At 35.5% G+C, this 21,983-nt stretch overlaps 1 long non-coding RNA gene across 3 annotated transcripts in view; it reads right to left on the bottom strand.

The window, feature by feature from the left end:
* LOC116275368 overlaps positions 1 to 21,983 on the bottom strand; it is a 126,440-nt gene that overhangs the window by 22,768 nt on the left and 81,689 nt on the right. For 2 of the 3 annotated variants that reach the window (XR_004184414.1, XR_004184413.1), the window contains exon 3: positions 120 to 212. The exons of the other annotated variant lie outside the window; for it this stretch is intronic. This is a non-coding gene — a long non-coding RNA (uncharacterized LOC116275368). The remainder of the gene's footprint in view (positions 1 to 119; positions 213 to 21,983) is intronic. 3 annotated transcript variants of the gene reach the window in all.

Raw genomic sequence — 21,983 nt, 5'->3', positions numbered from 1 at the left:
ACATTTCACCTTAGGATTTAGTCATACTAAATTACCTGGTTACTAACTTCATCATGCTTTCTCACATCTTCATGCTTTTGTACCTTATATTCCCTTTGCTTAGAATGCCTTATACTCACTTGGCTACCTGGGAAACTCCAGCTGATTATTCAATTCTGAAATCCAATATTATTTCTTCTGTGAAATTTTCTTATTGTTTCCCAATTCCATTTCTGTGGAATTTACATACATATGTAAATTTAAGTCCTCTTTAATTAGATTACATCTTACATGGACAAGCACATAAGTGCATGCATGCGTACACACACACTCTCACACACACTTCCATTAGAACTATAATGACATTTTAATGTGTGTTCTGAATTTGCCTGGTTATTGCCTCTATTTGATCATAAGACTTTTAAGATGAGGAAAATTTCCTATTATTATACACATGTTAATTTAAAAAAATGTGATAGCAAGTGAGTAAATGAATTTATTAACATAGTTAAAATGTCATTGAAACCCCAGATTGAAGATAAGTTACTCATTCAAAAGACTTTCTTTACTCTACATGAACCTGTTTACATGCTCATATTCTAAATTGCACTCAGTAACAAAATGAAGAATATAATTCAGGTCAGCTTGCTATTTAAATATGAAACTATGTTACCTATGTGACAAATGTTTCTAAATTCTGTTTTTTTCTTCACGTTTTAAGTTCAGGGGTACATGTGCAGGATGGGCAGGTTTGTTATATAGGTAAATGTGTGCCATGGTGGTTTGCTGCACAGATCATAAATCGATTTCACCTTTCTGCTTTCTTTTTTTGTTGTTATTGAGACGGAGTCTCACTCTGTCGCCCAGGCTGGAGTGCAGCGGCGTGATCTCCGCTCACTGCAAGCTCCGGCCCCCGGGTTCATGCCATTCTCGGAGTAGCTGGGACTACAGGCGCCCGCCACCACGCCCGGCTAATTTTTTGTAGTTTTAGTAGAGACAGGGTTTCACCATGTTAGCCAGGATGATCTCGATCTCCTGACCTCGTGGTCCGCCGGCCTCGGCCTCCCAAACTGCTGGGATTACAGGCATGGGCCACCGCGCCTGGCCTCACCTTTATGCTTTCTATAAAAAGTATCTAAAACTGAAAGTAAATAATAATGGAGAAGATAAGATGATATGAGCACAAGATGTCTCATGTATTTTGGAGACTCTTTGAATGGGGTATTCAAATTGTCGGAAGGTGGGCGTCCCAAATGCCCTCTTGCTACTTACAGTCATTTTTCAATGAGGTGATAAATAGATAAAAGCAAACGTGTATATTTTGGAATGTTTGGATCTAGGTAAGCCATGTATGATGTGTTAATTTTCCTCCCACTTTAAGTATTCTTTAAAAATTAGTGCTTTCTATATATTCTCTTATGTTTTGCTTTTGTCGAGAAAAGAAATTTACATTTTCATCTTCCGACTATGTGTATTCTGTACTTGAACAAAACAATGTCCTCATTAACCATTAATTAGTCTATTTTGAACTTGCTATATTTGTCTATAGTCCCACCAAAGCATCTAAAAGAACCAAGAGTTAAAACACTTGGTTGTCACAAAATCAGGGAATTGAAAAGATATGCTTTCTTTATTGCTACTGTCAATTTATTCCCTTGGATTTTAAATAGTAGAATGTCTTCTTTTATTCTTTGTTCATGTCTTTAGAAGGAATACAGCTAATTTTAATATCAATGCTATATATAGTTGCTATTAAAGTCAGGCTTACTTTTGTTTATTTGGGTTTAAAACATTTTATGATGTTAGGTACGATATACCTTTTGAGAATTAAAAAATCAAGAGCCCATTCATGTTTGATTGAAAATGATAGAAACTACTTTTAAACTAACTCAAGTGAAAAATAAGATTCCTAGAAGAGATGCTGGAGTTGACCACATAAAGGAAGATATGAGGCACTAGGACAGCCTTAGGGGTTTCAGAGACTCTTCACCTCTAATAGTGCTTCTTTCTGGGTGTCAGGGACATAACCGTGGAAGTTCTAGGGTCTCATGCTTTCAGCTTCATAATCAGGGAGAAAAGATAGCATTTTATCATCTCTAGCAGAAAAATCATAGTGAAGAATATGAATTGACTCACCCGGAAGGATAGACCTATTCCTGCACCAATTCCTGTGTCCAGGACTAAAGCTTTCTCTGAGTGGTACATCCTGGGTCACATGATTCCACCTACTGTCAAGATGTGGAACTGTTTTTCAAAGGAGGGTGACTAGGGTGCCAGACCAACAATGGCACTAGCCACTACAAAGAGAAACTAATTATTTTAGTTTATTAGTACTCCATTCTGTAACATTTTAGAGAATATGGAGAGCTGATTTATATCAGGTGCCAAACATTTGTAATGTTACTATCGTTTTAAAGATGGAAATATTTTCTCTGTACATAATTTAAATGTCCCTTGGCTAAGGATCATTATTAAAAAAAAAACAAAACAAAACACTATTAAGGCCAGATACCAAAGTGAAAATTTAATTGAAACATTAGAATGTAATGGGTTATGAAATTCTAAAGTGAGATGCAAGACCAAAATGAAAATTTTCAAAGGAAATATCTGTGAGTGGGCTTCTTGACTAAAAATCCCTTTTACTAAAAACCCTTTGACTAAAAAACCCTCTCACTGGGAATATAAATAGTAAAGAGAGTAGAGGGTGAGGAAAGATTTGTAAAGAGGATTTTTTTAACAAACCCATGATTGCTTCTTCATCTTAAGTCAAGGCAGAGGATTTCTAACCAATTACTCTGAGAGGCTGAGCAATGGCCCATGGTTAGGGTGTCCCAGAGAAGTACAGAAAACAGGAGCGGCTAGCTGCATAGAGGTAGAATGAAGCTCTGCTACTGGGGTTGTCCCATGGCTCCAGATATTGTGGGGGTCAAGGATGCCTGAGTGTTTCCTGTACATCATATATGGCCAAGAGAGAGATTTGACATAGATGCTTTATAAGATACTGTGAATGCAGGTCTACAGAGGGCAAGGGAGCCTCAGGTGAAGTTAGAGATGAAGCACCAGATACCTTGCAGCAGGAAAAGTGAGCAACCACTGAAATGCCATGCCTTCACCCTACTCAGTGGCACTGCACATCAGAGAGCACCTGGAATGGGACATTCCAAAAAATATACAAAAAATTCCCAGAGGAGAAAGTGCGAACTTTCAACATTTGCCAGCCCTTAAAACACACAAGGCAACTTAAGATGGTAGTGGCTAAGTATTTAATAAAACCTTCCTGCCCCCACCTCATGCCTCTTCCCTCCTCTGACACTGGAGGAAAGGTTCAAAACCTCAGTTAGCAAGATGTTGGTGCAGGAGTGAAGGTTTAAGGGGAAGTGCAAGACAGAAAAAAATATAAAAATGTACCCTGCCTTCTTTATTGGCCTTTTACCTACAACAGGCCTATGTAAAACAAAAATAAAATTCTAAGCCCCTCAACTGACTGATGGACTCCTCTATCAGGAAAGGCCATTCAAAAGTTAACCTGAAAAGCTAGTTCAGGCCATGATGGGAAGTAGGGGTTCGACATGACTCATTATACCCTCCTCCCTTAGGAATTCAGGCACAACTCACCAACATTAACAATAAAACAGAGATCTTTAGACGGACAAAACAGACATTTAGACTGACAAAACAGCAACAAGACACCAAATCCCAACCTAACTCTAGATAGCATCACATGACAGACAGCAGGCCCTGAAAGAAATGAAAGTATTTTATCCCAAAGTATATTTCTTTGACATATTTTGAAATGTCCCTAAAAAGTTGTTCTTGTAGGGAAACTATACGTTCTGTAGAGAATCTCTTTCTCTTTCCAGGTCTTTTCCCTGATCCAGGAGATAATTAAGAGTCTGGCACCTTTTTAGGTCTGGTAGGAGCTCTGAAGCATTCCTTTCTATTGATTCCAGGTCTTCAGATAATAACTCAACCAACTGTCAATCAGAAAATATCTGAATCCACCTATGACCTGGAAGCTCCCCAACACTCCCACTTCAAGTTGTCCCACCTCTCTGGGCAGAACCAATGTACGTTTTACATGTATTTATTGATGTCTTATGTCTCCCTAAAATGTTTAAACCAAGTTATAGCCTGAGCACCTTGGGCACATGTTCTTAAGATCTCCTGGGGCTATGTCACAGGTAATGGTCCTCATATTTGGCTCAGAATAAATCTCTTCAAATATTTTACAGAGTTTGACTCTTTTCATTGACAACTGTAGGCTCCACCTGGGGAACCAAGAATAGCTCTAATTTTGAATGGAGTTGGATGCTTTGATTATTACCTGAGACTTAACATTTGAAGCTTTGAAACCCATAGTGATTCTAGTACTTTTTCTTATTGAAAGCTGAGAGCAGTCATGGGGCTACCTGTGCTTTATTGTAAGGTCAAAAAGAAAAGCTCAGACTGCTGAATAAATTGAAAGGAAAGTGGGTGAAAAAAAGTACTTTCTGATCACAGCCTTTGAGTTCTGTGATTTAGCTGTTTGTTCTTTAGTGGATACAGTTCCTTAACTAGATTATGAGGTTTTAGGGTATTCCTAACTAACCAATTCTTACAAAATGGCAGATATTTTCCCCTATTATCAGTTTGACACATGGAAATTTTGTGTACTAGACTATTTGTGTCTATGTATATCAGTGTATGTATATTTTATATTTTTTAATATTTAAATCATCTGGTGTTCCATATAACATCAATTATAGGAATGGCTTTATTGAACTTAAAAATTATTTGAGTCAGACTCATATTATAAAAGCAATAGAGAAAAATCAACCACTAATTGGAACTTGCAAAATGTATTTTTACAGATTAAAATGAAAAACATAATGTCATTTGAATGCTTTAATTGGTTTCAGTTTTACAACTGCAAGCCAGATGGTTTCTTTTCAAGTAGTTTACAATGTCTTTGCTGAATAACTGAATTACTAAAGCAGCTGTGATTATTAACATTTACCTAAACAGAAAAACATGTCTGCTATTTGTTTGTTAAGAAAGTACCTGCTTTGCAGTAGTTTGGGAAACAAATCATGATTCCAATTCCTCTAGATAGCACAGTATTTTCATAAAATGAGAGAAAAGATCAATAAGAGATGCACATATTAATTTGTATCTTAAAATGAATGCTGATTTTAAATTTTTGCTTATTGACCCAGTGTTAACATCTCTTGTGGATTCTTTCAATTTTGTGTTTCTACAATTGCATGATTTATTTATATTTTTGATGTGAAAAAGAAACACTTTTAGATGTAATACTCTGTTAATAATTATCTTTCATTCCTGATTAAAATATTATATTCTGGAAGTAAGTAGTCCTTACAGAAATTTGTTTCTGTTATAAGCTGAGGTGTTCTAACTCTATACTTGTGGGAAGTCAGGGACCCTGAATGGAGGGACCAGCTGAAGCCACGGCAGAAGAACATAAATTGTGATGATTTCATGGACATTTATTAGTTCCCCAAATTAATACTTTTATAATTTCTTATGCCTGTCTTTACTGCAGTCTCTGAACATAAGTTGTGAAGATTTCATGGACACTTATCAATTCCCCAATCAATACCCTTGTGATTTCCTATGCCTGTCTTTACTTTAATCTCTTAATCCCATCATCTTCATAAGCTGAGGAGGATGAATGTCACCTTAGGACCCTGTGATGATTGCGTTAACTGCACAAATTGTTTGTAAAGCATGTGTGTTTGAACAAGATGAAATCTGGGCATCTTGAAAAAAGAACAGGATAACAGCAATTTTCAGGGAACAAGAGAGATAAGACTTCTGACTGCCAGTGAGCCAGATGAAACAGAGCCATATTTCTCTTCTTTCAAAGGCAAATAGGAAAAATATCACTGAATTCTTTTTCTCAGTAAGGAACATCCCTGAGGAAGAGAATGCACCCTGAGGGTAGGTCTATAGACAGCTCCCTTAGGGCAACTACCTTTTACCATCAAAGCCGAGGGGATGAAATAAGTTCCAGTCTAATGTAGCGTTCCCAGGCTTATTAAATTTTGGTCAGACAGATTGTCTGCTCTCAAACCCTGTTTCCTGATAAGATGTTATCAATGACAATGTGTGCCTGAAACTTCACTAGCAATTTTAATTTCGCCCCATCCGGTGGTTCTGTGATCTCACCCTGCCTCCATTTGCTTTGTGATATTTTATTACCTTGTGAAGTATGTGATCTCTGTGATCCACACCCTATTTGTGCACTCCTTCCCCTTTTGAAAATCGCTAATAAAAACCTGCTGGTTTTACGGCTGGGAGAGCATCATGGAACTTGCCAACATGTGATGTCTCCCCCGGACACCCAGCTTTAAATTTCTCTCTCTTGTGCTCTTTCCCTTTATTTCTCAAACCAGCCAAGACTCCTAGCAAATAGAAAAGAATCCATGATAAATATTGGGGGAGTGGTTTTCCCTGACATATACTCTTAGCAAGAGTAAATTTGATACTAAATGTAATCTAGAGTACTGGATACAAATTCAATTCTTGAGAGAGCCAAATAAGGAAAGAAATATTTAGGGGGAAGTAATGGTGAGGCATACTGTTTCAGTTCTGTTTTCAAAAAGATAAATTATTAGGAAAAATTCTGATTAAGTAATGGCATTTTAAGCATTCTATCACATCATTTTCTATTCAGAATTATCCTTACTAATATACTATTTTGGTAAAAGGATTGAAACAACTGAGTTTTGCCTTGGAAGTCTATGATTGTCTTGGCATTTTTGTTGATCTAGGTTTAGCTCCACGATCTCAGCTGGGCTGTCCCACGTGTCTGTGTGTAGTCAGCTGCGTGATGGAGGGGGCTGTTTGGTGTAGGATGGTCATCCTAGTGACAACTCAGCTCTGCTCCATGTGCTCTTCACATTTTAGCAAGGTAGCCTGGGCATGTTCCGGTTATGGCGAAGGAGCGAGAGCAGCAAGAGAACAAGTTCCTCTAACCAAGAACTTTTGAAACCTCTGGTTGTGCCATGGTTGATAATACTATGTTTGACTGATGCAAGTCATAGTCGAGCCCAGAGTCAAAGCATGGGAAAATGCCCTGCCCTTGAGAGGGGACAAAGAATTGGGGTCATTAATTGAATCAATGGGACACACATTCTTATAGGTTTACACTATTCTATAATAGTAATCCTGGGTATGATGTACTATAACTTAATTATCCACTTTCCTATTTGTGGATATTCAGGTTGATTATTTTGCAATTGTAATCAATGTTGCAATCAAAATGTACATACAGGTTTATGCACATGTATTTATTTTAAACATTTAATCATGAAACATTTTAAATATACCAAAAATGGTCTCCCCACTGAGATTATATAGCTCTTTGTATTTTTTTGTACTTATTACAGTCTCTGAGTATATTGCTTGTTGCTTATAAGAACCAGTAACATCTAAAGCCCTATCACTTATCTTTCCCTAGCATTCCGGAGACAACCACTACCCTCAAGTTGGTATGTGTCATTCCAGTGTTTGCTATTTATGCTTATTATACATGCAAACCTTACTGCTTTTTTACATTTGAACTTTTTACATTTGAAATCAGTGTTACCATACTGCATGTAGGTTTCTGCAGATTTAATTTTTATCCAATGTTATGTTTTTAAAATGTATCCATATCAATGCAGGCAGACTTACTTCAATCATTTACACAGCTATATAACATTATTCGGCTGCATGAGCAAGCCAGCTAATGGTAGTCAGTTGTATTTTCTTAAGTTTTATGTTGCAAAGAATGCTCAACGGCAATCCTTGTCCATATTTCTTTGTATCTGAAAGTTTGTCAGGGACAGAAATTCATAGGAATAATTTGTGTTTACCACAGTATGTACATCACATTTTGCTTTTTTACAATGCCTCCAGAAATGTATGAATGACTCATCTTTCCTGACATCTCACAAAATTTAGTTATTGTCTAACTAATGATTTGGAAATTTATCCCACTGTTACCTAAATTACATTCCCATGATTTTAAGGATATTTTAATATGTTTATTTTTCAATCCAGTTTCTATGCTTGTCCCTTTACTGTTCCATATAAATTTTTGGATCTGCTTGTCAAGTTCCACAAAAATCCTGTGAGTTGAAATTGCATTGATTTTATAAATTAATTTTGGTGAAAATTGTCATGTTTATATTATTTATAGTTGTTATCCATAAACATGCTATTATATTTAAGACTTTTATATGTCTCTGAGTAATGTTTTAGAGTCTGCTCCACAAAGGTTGTTGTATTTCATTTATTAGATTTATTCTCAGGAAATAAATGGTTTGTGTTATTATTGTAGTACATTTAAAAATAAAAAAGTACATTTAAAGCACATTTTTCTGTTTGTTGCTAAAGTATAAAGTATACTCTTCGTTTTGTGTACTGAGCTCATATCAAACAAAATTGCCAAACTCTTTTACTCACTGAAATTATTTTTGCAATACTATTCTCTAAAAAGAATGACAAGTTTTTCTTTTTTTTTTTTCTTTTTTCTTGCTTTTACTCTTTATCATCTATAATTCTCTTTTGCCTTAGTTTACTTGAAGGTCTTCCAATGTGATGTTGATTAGAAGCAGTGATTGTCTATAACCTCACCTTCCTCTGAATTATAAAGAAATGCTTGTATTGTTTCAAAATTGAGTTTGTTAGCTGTAGTGAGTTTTGATAGACAAAATTCATCAGAAAAGGAAGTTCTCGTCTATTCCTAGTTTGCTAGTAGTTTTCTTTTTTGTTGTTTTTTGTTTGTTTGTTTGTTTGTTTTGTTTTGAGATGGAGTCTCGCTCTGTCGCCCAGGCTGGAGTGCAGTGGTGCAATCTTGGTTCACTGCAAGCTTAGCCTCCCGGGTTCATGCTATTCTCCCACCTCAGCCTCCCGAGTAGCTAGGACTACAGGCGCCCGCCACCACGCCTGGCTAATTTTTGTATTTTTAGTAGAGACTGGGTTTTCCGTGATAGCCAGGATGGTCTCAATCTCCTAACCTCGTGATCCGCCTGCCTCAGCCTCCCAAAGTGCCGGGATTACAGGTGTGAGTCATTGCGCCTGGCCCGCTAGTAGTTTTCTTAAGTTATAAATGTGTAATAAATTTTATCAAAACTGTTTTACTTCTATTGAAATATTCATTTTTCTCTTTTAATTTGTTATTGTGGTGAATCATACTAATAGCTTTTCCAAAGTTAATCATCCTTGCATTCCTGGGTTAAATGTATTTCTTAATACATTACTGATTTTTCTTTTTGCTAAGATTTTTATTTATAATTTTTATCTACTTTATAAGTAAAATTCTATCATATTTATTCCTTCCATTATCTTTATGTAGTTTTTATGTGAATGTTATATTTATAAAAAATTTCAAGAACTTCTCTTTCATCTTACTTCTCTTAAGACCTCTCCTCTTTCTCACGTTTCTTCAATTCTTCTTTGGTGACTGTGTTGTAAATTAATTTATTTTTCCTGCTTGTATTTTAGGAATCTGAGGTTTTATATCTTCTGTTGACCCTGGAAAATTCTAAAACATTTAAAAAAGTATTGCCTCTCCCTTGTTCTTTTTGTTCTTTCCATTTGGAACTCAGCTTCAGTTCATGTTAGACATTCTCATTCTATCCCCAACTTGTCTTAATTTCTCTTTAGTAGTCTCTATGCTTTTATATCTCTGTTCCAAGTTCTAGACAATTTCCCTAAGTCTATTTTTAATTTAATAATACGGTCTTTGGATTTTATGTATTTGATTATTTTAAGATATCAATTTTTCTTGCATAAGGTACAATAACAGTATTGCATCATTAAGTTTCCTGGTTTTGACCATTGTATTATGGTTATGTAAGTTATGAACATTAGGGGAAATGGGGTGAAAGATACGCATAAACTCCCTATATTATTTTTGTAATTTTTCTGTAAGTCAAAAATTATCTTAAAATAAAAACAAATGCTGATTTTTCAATTCTCCTTCAGATTTTTTGTTCTATTATCTCTTACTCATGAGCATAATGTTGCTGTGTATACTTTCTCACTTTGGCTTATTCTGCTCTTTTATGCATTTCTTTTTTTTACTGGAAGCTACATCTTCTATTCCTCTTCTTTTCTGAATTTGCTTAATATTTTAATATATATAATGAATAAAATATAAAGTAATCCAATAGTTCTATTTTCCTTCCCTTGATACAAGAACATCACATTATTTTATAATGATTCTTTCCTCCTATCTCACAGGTGATTGTTGTCTAGGATTTAACTCTCTCAAATTTCTCCAAATTGAATATCATTATTATTTTAGAGAATCAATGTTAGTTTAGGTTTACTTGCTGTGTTTTACTTTTTACATCTAATTTCTTCTTTATGGTTTTATATTTTTTCTTCATGAAGGCCATACTTGAGACATTTTTTCTGTCAAGGCTATTGATGATAATGATTACTTCTGTTTGTCTGAAAATGTCTTTTATATTGCCCTCACTTCTGAATGATGGTTTGGTTATAAAATCCCAAGTTGAATGTTGTTAATTTTCAGCAGATTAAGTTTTTATTGCACTGTCTTGTGATTTCTGCTGTTTCTATAGAAAATTATTTTCTCAGTTTATTTTCTCTAAATGCTTTCATGATCTCTTCTTTGTCAATGGTATTTGATAGCTTTTTTTTCTTGACATGTTGTAATTCTACATATTTGAGGAGTACAATTTGGTGTTTTATACACATATGTTGTAAAATGATCAGTTTGGGATGTATAGCATAAGCATCACCTCATGAATTTATCCTTTCTTTGTGATGAGGACATTCAAAAGCTTCTCTTTTAGCTGTTTTGTAGTTACAATATTTCACTGTTAGCCATCATCACCCTACTATACAATAGAACACCAGAAGTGATTCTTCCTATTTAATTATAACTTTATATCTGTTGACCAATCTCTTCCCATCCTCCCCTCTCCTCTCTCTCCCTTCTCCCTGATCTCTGGTAACCACTGTTCTACTCTTTGTTTCTGTGATATCAACTACTCTTCTTCTTCTTCTTTTTTTTTTTTTAAGATTCCACATACGATATTATGTGGTATTTGTTTTTCCTTCTGTGTCTGGCTTATTTCACTTAATGTTATGTCCTCTGGGACCATCCATGTTGTCACAAATGATAGGATTCCATTCTTTTTATGGCTGAATAATATTTCATTGTGCATATATATCATATATTCTTTATCCATGTGTTCATGGTTGGATACTTGACTTGATTCCACATCTTAGCTATTGTAAAAACTGCAGCAATAAACATGGGAATGCAGACATTTCTTTGACTTATTGATTTCATTTCCTCTGGCTGCATACCCAGTAGTGGGATTGCTGGTTCATAAGGTAGTTATATTTTTAGCTTTTAGGGGAAAAAATTTTAAGCACAGTTTACATAGTGCTTATACTAACTTACAATCCCACAAACAGTATGTAAGTGTCCCCTTTTCACAGATCATCACCAACAACCTGTTCTTTTGTCTTTTTGATAATGGCCATTCTAACTGGATTGAGGTCATATCTCATGTAGTTTTGATTTGCATTTCTCTCATGATTAGCGATGCTGAGCATTTTTTCATGTACCTGTTGATATTTGAATATCTTCTTTTCAGAAAGATCTATTAAGGTGTTTTGCCCATTTTAAAAATTGGGTTATTTGGTGGGTTTTGTTTTGTTTTGTGTTGCTGTTAGTTGTTTCAATTCCTGATATATTTTGATATTATCTCTTGCTGGATCTACAGTTTAGAAAAATTTTCTCCCATTCCGTAGGTTGTATCTTCACTCTGCTAATTGTTTCCTTTGTTGTGCAAATCTTTTTAGTTTGATGTAGTCTAATTTGTTTATTTTTGCTTTTGTTTCCTGTGAATTGAGGTCTTATTTTAAAATCCTCAGGCAGCCTGTTGTAAAACATTTCCCTTACATTTTCTCCTAGTAGTTTCATAGTTTTGGGTTCTACATTTAAGTCTTTAATCCACTTTGAGCTGATTTTTTTAATATGCTGAGAGATAGGAGGCTATTTTCATTCTTTTGCATGTGGAAATCCAATTTTTCCAACACCATTTCTTGACAAGATTGTCTTTTTCCATTTTGTGTTCTTGGCACCTATGTTGAAAATTAGTTGAATGTGAGTGCATGAATTTATTTCTGGGATCTTTATTTTGTTCCATTTGATTTGGAATTAGGAGCTTTCAGATATCTCAAGTCACCTTTGGTTAGGAGAGAAGATTCTACCCGTGTGTGCTAGGGTTCCAATGGCTACCTTGTGATTTTTAACCCTTTGAATCAAAGGAACTTAAATTACTGAAAAATGATTAAAAAAAAAAAAAAGGAGAACAGTTTGAAATTTTAGGTTGTGCTAAAGTTTGTCAATAGTATACTCTGTGACTCTTTAATAAATGAGGATGAAAGTCCATAAAAATAAAAATTTTAAAAGAAAGCAATTTAGCAAAATTCAGATGCTTCTCTTCCACTTAAAGACAGTATAATATATTGAAAAACTAAAACACCTGGGTTAAGGCCTTAACTTTTCCACACAAGCTGTCACACTTTGGGCCTCTCAAACTCTCTGATGATTTCCTTTTTTATAAAATAGAAATTATAACATTCATCCCAACCCTACCAATATACTTTTATTAAGATCAAAAAAGATAAAGTGTAGCTTCATTACAGGGATAAATAAAATTATTCCTTTCCTATCCAACTAAAAGTATTCTTTTAAGTAAATGAACTTTTAAAATACGTATTAGTGTATTTTCATTGTAAAGGCATAAAAATGCAAATAAATTGTAAGTCCTTTTTGAGTCCTGCTTTCTGCCTCCTACTCACCTCCAAAACTTTCAGAGAGAATTACTTTCTAGAATTACTTGTTAGTTTGCTCTAACTGCACTGTCCAATATGACATGACATTCATGAGCTACATGTGGCTATTAAATGGAAACATAAATTAATTATATTGAATAAAATTATTGTTTTAGTTATACTAGCCATAGTTCAAATAATAGCCATATGGATGGCATTACTGTATTGGAGAGAGAAGATATGGAATATATCTATCACTGTAGAAAGCTCTATTGAACAACATTGCTCTTCAATCAAGTCCATTAAGAGAGCTTGTGGTAGGTAGAATGACAACTCCCTGATAATGTCTATGTCTTAGTACCCAGAACCTGAAAATACTACGTTATATCGCAAAAAGGACTTTTCAGATATAATTAAGCAAAGGATCTTGGGATGAAAAATTGCCTTGTGTTATCTGAGTAGGCCCAGTGTAATAACTATAATTTCCAGAGGAAGAGGGCATGAGGGTCAGAGTCAGAAGAAAAGAGATGTGAAAGTTGTTAGAGTAAATATGGAGTCGCCTGTGTTTGAAAAAAATAATCCCTGACAAAGAGAGCTGGGGAAAGTCATGAAGGGAGAATTGTCATGCACAATTGCCTGATAATAACTATCACAAAAGACTACAAAAACCATAACCTCACACAAAGTCCATTGCAACCTTACACAAAAATTACTTCTGCAAGGATATCTCTTCAGCATCTGCCTGCCCAACCTCTGACTGGCACCATAGCCAAGGATAATTGTCTCAAAACAATTATATAAACTTCTTCATTTTTTCTTTAAAAACTTTTGTCTTTCTTTATCTCCCTAAATGTGTGCATAGTTTACTATGACACATGTATATTCCCAGTATGATGCCCTATTTCTTAATAAATACTGTTTTCTTTTAGAGAGCTTCCCTGTTTATTATTTAGGTTGACATAAATGGTATCCAGAAGCAAGACCTGAAGCGTAATCACTTTGGAAAGGAATTGGCAATTCTTGAATTTAGTGTACAGTACTCACTTGAGCCCTCTGAGTGCTCTACTTTCATGGCTTGCCATTTCTGTCCTAGTGAATCTTTCCTCAGGCTGAGTGAGCCTCCTTCTTTTTGGTAGAGGTGGTTTTTTGTTTTTGTTTGTTTTGTTTTTAACTCTTTTGGGATTTGGTTTGGTTATAAGACAGTCTTTGATACAGGCTTATCAAAGGCTTTATATACTTCCTGGGGTGATAAAAAAGAAAAGGTCTCTTCTGGCAAGTCCTTGCTGGTATAAAGACAAGTGTTCCTCTAGTTTGAATACTCTGGTTTCTACAGAATTTATGTTCTCTCTATAGGACATTATTTTCTGGTTAATTTAGTTTTGCTCTTTTCTGCATGCTTAATTTAATATTTCGTTTGATCTACACACCTGGGTTAAAATATTTGTGAGCACTCTGATTTTGGTTTTATTTTGGTTTGGTTATATATGTCTGTAAATAATTTGTCTCTTTTTTCTTGTTTGTTTCTCAAAATCTTCCAAAAGCAAAACTAAACATTACAAATGGTGGATACAGAATGGCTAATTAAAAGCCACTAGGGAAATCACCATCATCTAAAACACTGGTATAAACTCCTGACATTCTATTACAGGATTTATGGGATTTTCTTTGCTTTTGAGAGCTTAATAAGAACCTAAATGGACTTCTCAAACATTAAGGTTTACCAGGGTTTCTGGGACTCCAGCTGGCTATAATATAGCCCATTGCTAATTTTTATGCTCATTTTTAGAGTGATGGGCAAATTACAAGAAAAAATTAGAGACCAGATGGTCATAACTTAAATCTCTTTTTAAAAATCCCTGCAGGCTGGGCTCTGTGGTTCAAGCCTGTAATCCCAGCACTTTGGGAGGCTGAGGTGGGCGGATCACGAGGTCAGGAGATCAAGACCATCCTGGCTAACATGGTGAAACCCCATCTCTACTAAAAATACAAAAAATTAGCAGGGCATGGTGGCACGCACCTGTAATCTCAGCTACTCGGGAGCCTGAGGCAGGAGAATCGCTTGAACCCAGGAGGCTGAGGTTGCAGTGAGCCAAGATCACACCACTGCACTCCAGCCTGGGTGACAGAGCAAGACTCTATAACAACAACAACAACAACAACAACAACAACAAACCCCTGCAAATACAGACCTAACATGTAAAATCTTCTACATTCTCTGTTTCTCTATTTTTTTCTTTCTACTTTGAATCTGCTGATACGTCTTCAGGTGTTCAGATAAAATTCACTGCTTTATGGAACTGTAGCCAAGATAGAAAAAAAAAATGTCTTAAAGGGCTTTTAATTATGGCTTTATAATTTACAATAGCTCTATGGCAACCATCAACCTAGACCTCTGAGTCATCTCTTTTAATGTAAATTTAGGTTTTCCTGGCTAACAATTGCTTAGGATGATGGAAAAATTAATTGAAAGATTAATATTTTAAAAGAAAAATAATTGGACAAATGTTTATAAAAGTTACAATTTCAGATCAAACAGGTCAAAATTTTAAGTTCAGAGAGATAATATAAGGTATCTCTGTCTGGCATAAAAATTGCCTTGTGTGCCATGTAGGGGCATAAGAAAGGCATTAAAATGTGTTCTCTATTGAAAAAACTAATTTTATTTGTATGATCTTATTACAAGGTTGTTTGGAAACATGGATTTAGAAAGGAAATAGAAAGATGGAAAGGAACCAGTAAGTAGGAGAGAGAGATGTGACGATGTTATGAATATGAAGATGGATGTTTGGTAAGAAAAGTTAAAAAGAAAAGAAACAATTTTGTATGAAAAAGAATCTTGTGTGGTTGTTTAAGTATAGGACAAATCAGAATGTCTAAGTATGTTGTTGAAGGTCTACACAGGCTGTAAAATGTTCATTAAGAATGAATTTATTAAAGGAATTTTATGTGTAATCAAATGGGCTACAATCAGAAGGAAATTATTTGTCTTTTAAAAGATTGATCTTTAATATTAAAAATACATGGATACAAAACTAAAAATTTGTTTCCCTAAAGTTACAACAATACGTTTTCCTTGAAGCGTGGATCTGCTCTTGGTAAAATTGCAAGAGGTTTTGATTTAATTTTGAAATTTGTTTCTTCAACAGCCATCTTCTAAATTGTAGACATTTTTTATTTCTGCCACTTTTGTTCCTGCAATCTGTTTATTCCCCCAAGTTCAGGTTGGAAATGCTATCTCTTCCATTTGGAATGGTAACTTCATTTCTTGAAGTAGAGTTTTACTTTTGAAGCTTTTCAGATTCATATCTCAGAAGTTAGACTTTTGCCATATCTTGCACATAATTTACAAGTTGTACATCATTGCTTTCAGCTTTTTCTCCTTTTCAGAAGTTAAATCATTTTGCTTGGCAAGGTAATAACTCTGTCTTTGAACTTTCTCATCAGCGTTTGTAACCCTTTCCTCTAGTTCTAACTCTGATCTCTTAACTGTCAATAAAATGTTCTGTCCTTAAGACCTAGAAAAACAATGTTTTCCCCCAGTAAGACTTGATTCTGTAGTCTTGACTTTTCTTGGTGTGTCTGAATTGTTCTATGGAATGAGGACACTTCCCATGCTGTTACTAAAGCCATGTATTCTCCTGCTTAAGGTACTAGTTTTCTTGTTTATATTCCTCTTTAATGTGGTACACATTCATAACCTTGGACACATTCTGTACGTGTCCGATTGAATCCAACGACTTTTCCATTATGTTTGACTTACAGGTTGTCTAAATGGGCTTTTCCTAAGAGAAAGCAATCACACTACAGAAGGTTTTCTTTTAACCTTTTTAATTAGCCTAAATGAAACTCAAAATATTTTATATTTATCAAGATATTTTCCTGTGTTGTCTTTATTAGATTTTACTGATTATGTAGGAAAACTGAGATTTGAAAAGGTTAAGGCTATTACAGTCAAGTAGCTTTCTTTACATTTTCTGCTTATCACTCTGGTTAAATAAATGACTATTATTTCACAGTGACTTGTAATTTTGTTTTTATCTGTGTTTTGAACCTTTTGATATATTCAGCAGCTTTCCTGGAATCAAAATTCTAAATTAGGTAATTTTGACCTAAAATTAATCCTGGGATCTTCCAGTTGGGCCCTTGAAGGACCTCAAAGGATGTATCTCTTGTCTTATAGAGATATTAAATGATTAGGCTTATTTGGTAAATTACATGAGAAGTACTGTCAAATGATAGGTGACACTGGATTTTCTTTCATTTATGCTTATGAATATGTTATTAATATGAATGTTCCAAAATTCAAATAGTTCCAACATTATGTTTTAGAAATCTAGTATGTTATCAGCCATAATTCCAGTTATTATGTTGCATGCCAAAAAAAAAAAGACCAAATTTTCTTGTCAATTTCTGGTGATGGTAAACTTCCATCAGATTTTTAACCATAATTATTCTTAAGTTTTTGTCATCTACAGTTAATGTTTTGAAATTTTTCTAAAGAGACTTGTAACTGGATTCATGGAAAAGACTCTAACAAGTACTGTTAAATACAGGTTTCAAAAAACTTTAAGATAAATGGACTAAATAAAAAGTTTTCAGAACTCTCATAAAGAAATTGATTGGCTCACGAAACTGCTAAAAGAAACAAAAATTCATTACATCAACTTGAATAACGGACAAAAATAATAATAACTTTTATTTGAAGCATTGCTGGTTATTTACTTAAATATCTTTTCCAGATTTAAGAAAATTTTTTATCTAGAGTAATTTATACAGCAGTTTGGTAAAGAATACTTCTGTGAATAAAGCTGGAGACATTTGCTTTTCCTTTCTACTTGGTTCTCCCCAAATTTTGAAACGGCACTATAGTTACTTGCATAAGTTCAATAAAAAATCTGCTCTCTTTTTATATCAACATACAATTGGAAATGTTGGTTATGTTATCAAGGTTTGGACTAAAGTGTCATATTTGAGAATATGCATAGAATACCTTACTTCAAGGGTTCCCAGACTTACAGTGAATGAATAAAAACTGTCACTTTTTGGCAGGTCCAGGGATTGAAGACTACAAGTTAAATCTAAAGTCTACCTTGGTTTGGCTTCCTAGCCCCAAGAGGTTTTAAAATCTGATTCCTATGTTATCAATATGGAGAGAAAAAGTTACATTTCTAAAGAAAAGCTATACTACACCTGTTATTAGATTGTAGCTTTGTGCATTGCTTTCAAGTTCTTGTTATCTACCTGTAGACTAGACTAGATTCTAAATTCTTCTAGGTTCCTCCAATCCAATTTTCTTCCATAGAGTTATTAAAAGAGAAACTACTCTCTTCTTGAAGTTCTATAAGTGGAAAGTAGATGAATTTTAAGGAACAAGTCTCATGCCTAATGCATGGGTTACACAGAAAGTTTACCCTACTACCTGACACTATAGCCAGAGATATTCAAACTACAAAGAAAGACAAGAAGTTTATATTTTCATGTGATAGACAGCTTTTCCAAGATGACAGAAAATGGCTCCATATCATAATGAGACTTTAATTCCTTTTAATGCCTAGTTTTTTCACTTGGAAGACAATGGTCATTGATTTATTTAAACTGGTTTCCCTTAATCCTAGGTTTGTGGCTCAATACCATTATGCAAACTGAGACTATCATATTAATACTAATTTACCTTATATTTCCCCTTTTTAAGTTGTGTATCTGTTACTTGTTAAATTTGTGCAGCAGTACAAGTACTAACAGAATAAAGCTGACCCAGCACTTCGAGATGATAGCAAAAGACTATGGAACAGACAAAAATTGAACTTAATAATGGACCACAGGCTTAGCTGGAGAGCCACTCTCTTTAAACCTTTCTGTTGTTCAAATCTGGCTAAACGGATTTTGAAACTGATTTTTAGCAGTCACTCACTCCCTCCAATGTGGGACCAGACCAATAACCCAAGATAAGTCCATCCTGGCACCATGGAACAATCAAAACCGAATTACAGGATGATTTATTAGCAGTGCTTTTAGACAAAAGTCTTGATTAAAATTGGGAAATATCAAAGTTGTTGACATCAAAATGGACTCATTCATATTTTTAAAAAGTGACAAATTGAGCTGGGCATGGTGGCTCATACCTGTAATCCCAGTGACTTGGGAAGCTGAGATAGGAGGATCACTTGAGGCCAGGAGTTTGAAGCTGCAGTGAGCTATGATTGTGCCACTGCACTTCAGCCTGTGTTGACAGAATGTGACACCATCTCAAAGCAAACAAACAAGAGAAACACCTGACAAATAGAGCTGGGGAAGGTCATGAAGTGGGGTGGGAGATTAATAAATGCCTTATAACAAGAACTATCACAAAAGGGTCTGCAAAACCCAGAACTTTTCACAAAGGCCATTGCAATCTTAACACAAAAAATATTTCTGCAAGGACATCTGCCCAGCATTTGCCTGTCCAATCTCAGACTGACACCATAGCCAAGGTTCATTGTCTCAAAACAAGTAATCCTCTTCATTTTTTGTTTTAAAGCCCTTGTCTTTCTTGACCAGGCACAGCGACTCACACCTGTAATTCCAGCACTTTGGGAGGCTGAGGCGGGCAGATCACTTGAGGCCACGAGTTCGAGACCAGCCAGGGCAACATGGCGAAACCCCGTGTCTACTAAAAATACAAAAATTAGGCATGGTGTGTGTGCTTGTAGTCCCAGCTATTTAGGAAACTGAGGCAGAAGAATTGAGAATTGCTTCAACCTGAGAGGCAGAGGTTACAGTGAGCCATGATCATGCCACTGCACTCCAGCCTGGACAACAGAGCAAGACTCTCTCGCAAAAACTAAAACCAAAACCAAAACAAAAATAAACCCCTTTGTCTTTCTTTACTTCTGTCAGTATGCACAAATTTTACGATGGCATGCATACTCCCATTACAATGCCCTGTTCCTGAATAAATATTATTTTTAAGAAAACCTCTCTGTCTTTGTTATGTAGATTTACAATGTGATGATGGAAACAAAAGTTAGAGTGATGTGCTTTTAAGAGGGAGGAAGGGACCATGGGCCAATGAATGCAGGTTGCCTCTAGAGGTTGGGAAAGGCAAGGAAACAGTCTTCCTTAGAGTCTGCAGACAGAATGCCACACAGTAATACCTTAGTTTTAGGACTTTTGATCTTCAGAACTGTAAGATAATACATTTTTGTTGTTTTAAGCCATAAGTTTGTGATAATTTGTTACATTGGCAAAAGAAAACTAATACATATGACAACATGTGTCTCTATTACCCTCTTAATAAAAGTTATTTGTCTCCAATTCTATTATAAATAAAGCTACAATAAAATTTTTCTCTATGCAGAAGCAAACATTAGATGGCAAAAAGTGTTACAAAGAAAAATGAACCACAGAGATGGTTAGGGATTTCAAGCCATTAGAGATATGTATAATTTATTTTGGTAATTGTTTAATAACTTGCTTTTCAGAAACAACAACAACAATAATAATAATATCTGAATTTTGGTATTTGCCAATTTCCATGTTGTAAATACATGTACCATCACCAGTCTCTAGCTACCAACATAATACTACTGAACACAGAGCTGGGATGAGATATCAGATTCTGCACATGACTGAGTATGTGTATGTATGTGTGTACATGAGCTTCTAGGCATATACGTAGTTACATGTGTTTATACTGTAAACAGAAGATTTCTCTGATACTTGTCAGAGCAAAAACCTGAAAGAGGTGATGAAGCCACCTATGCAGATAAATGGGAAAAGCATTCTTTTTTTCTTTTTTCTTTTGAGACAAAGTCTCACTATGTTGCCCAAGCTGGAGTGTACTGGTGCCATCTCCACTCAGTGCAACCTCTGCCTCCCGGGTTCAACCAATTCTCCTGCCTCAGCCTCCTGAGTAGCTGGGATTACAGGTGTGCACCACCACGCCCAGCTAATTTTTGTATGTTCAGTAGAGACAGGGTTTCACCATGTTTGCCAGGATGGTCTTGAACTCCTGACCTCAGGTGATCCGCCCACCTTGGCCTCCCAAAGTGCTGGGATTACAGGCATGAGCCATCCTGTCTGGCCAAAAAGCATTCTTAGCAGAGAGAATAGTTAGTGCAAACACCTGATGGGTGTGTGAGTATGTTGTGCTGCATGTACTTGAGGTCTGTCTGAAATATCTTAGTCTGTTTGGGGTGATATAACAAAAATAACATAGATTGGGGGGCTTATTGTCTAAGTTAATTTTCTCTTGCAATTACAGAATGCTTAAAACTGGGTAATCTACAAGAAATGAACTTTATTTTTTTTCAATTATGGAGGCCAGGAAGTTAAAGGTGAAGGGGCTGCATCTGGTGAGGGCCTTCTTGCCAGTGGGGGCTTTCTGCAAATTCCTGAGATGGTGCATGGTATCACATCGTGAGGAGGCTGAGCATGCTAATGTGTTAGCTCAGGACTCTCTTCCTCGTCTTATAAAGCCACAGTTCCCGTTCCCCTCCCATGATATCCCATTAATCCATTAACCCATGGAGGGATTAAATCATTCATAAAGACATAACCCTCGGGACCCAATCACCTCCTAAAGGCCTCACCTCTCAATACTGCCACAGTGTGGATTAAGTTTCAGTGTGTTTTAAAGGGAACATTCAAACGATAGCACTTATAAACAACAGAAATTTGTTTTTCACAGTTCTGAAGGATGGAAAGTCTGAGATCATGGTGCCAGCAAAGTCAGGTTCTGGTGAGGGCCCTCTTTTGGGGTTCATAGATGGTGTGCCTTCTAGCTATGTTCCCAGCTGGTGGAAAAGGGAATGCAGTCCTCTGGGACCTCTTTTATAAGGAAATTAATCCCATTTATGAGGACTCTGCCCTCTACTCACGACATAATCATCTCCCAAAGCCCTTACCTCTTAATATTAGCATATTGATGATTAGATTTCAAAATATGAATTTTGGGGGGACAAAAACATCTGGACCATTGAATCTATTAAGGAGACTAACACAGTTGGTGGAGAGTGAGTTGCTCCATTGTAGAAGATAAGAAAGTTAATTATATATTTGTAAGTGCATGTGCATTTGTAGAGGGCAGGTAAGGCCTCAGGTCATTATAGGGACTTTGTTTTTGATTTTAAGGGAGACAGGAAACAACTAGTGAAGCCTGAGATGACATAATCTGAATTAAATTTAGCTCTTCTGTTGAGAAAGAATAGAAACAG

The sequence above is a fragment of the Papio anubis genome, chromosome 6 (genome assembly GCF_008728515.1).
Source record: "Papio anubis isolate 15944 chromosome 6, Panubis1.0, whole genome shotgun sequence".
In the NCBI taxonomy this organism is placed as follows: Eukaryota; Metazoa; Chordata; class Mammalia; order Primates; family Cercopithecidae; genus Papio; species Papio anubis.
Note: the sequence above shows the minus strand (reverse complement) of the source record. Positions and strands in the feature narration are given on the sequence as shown.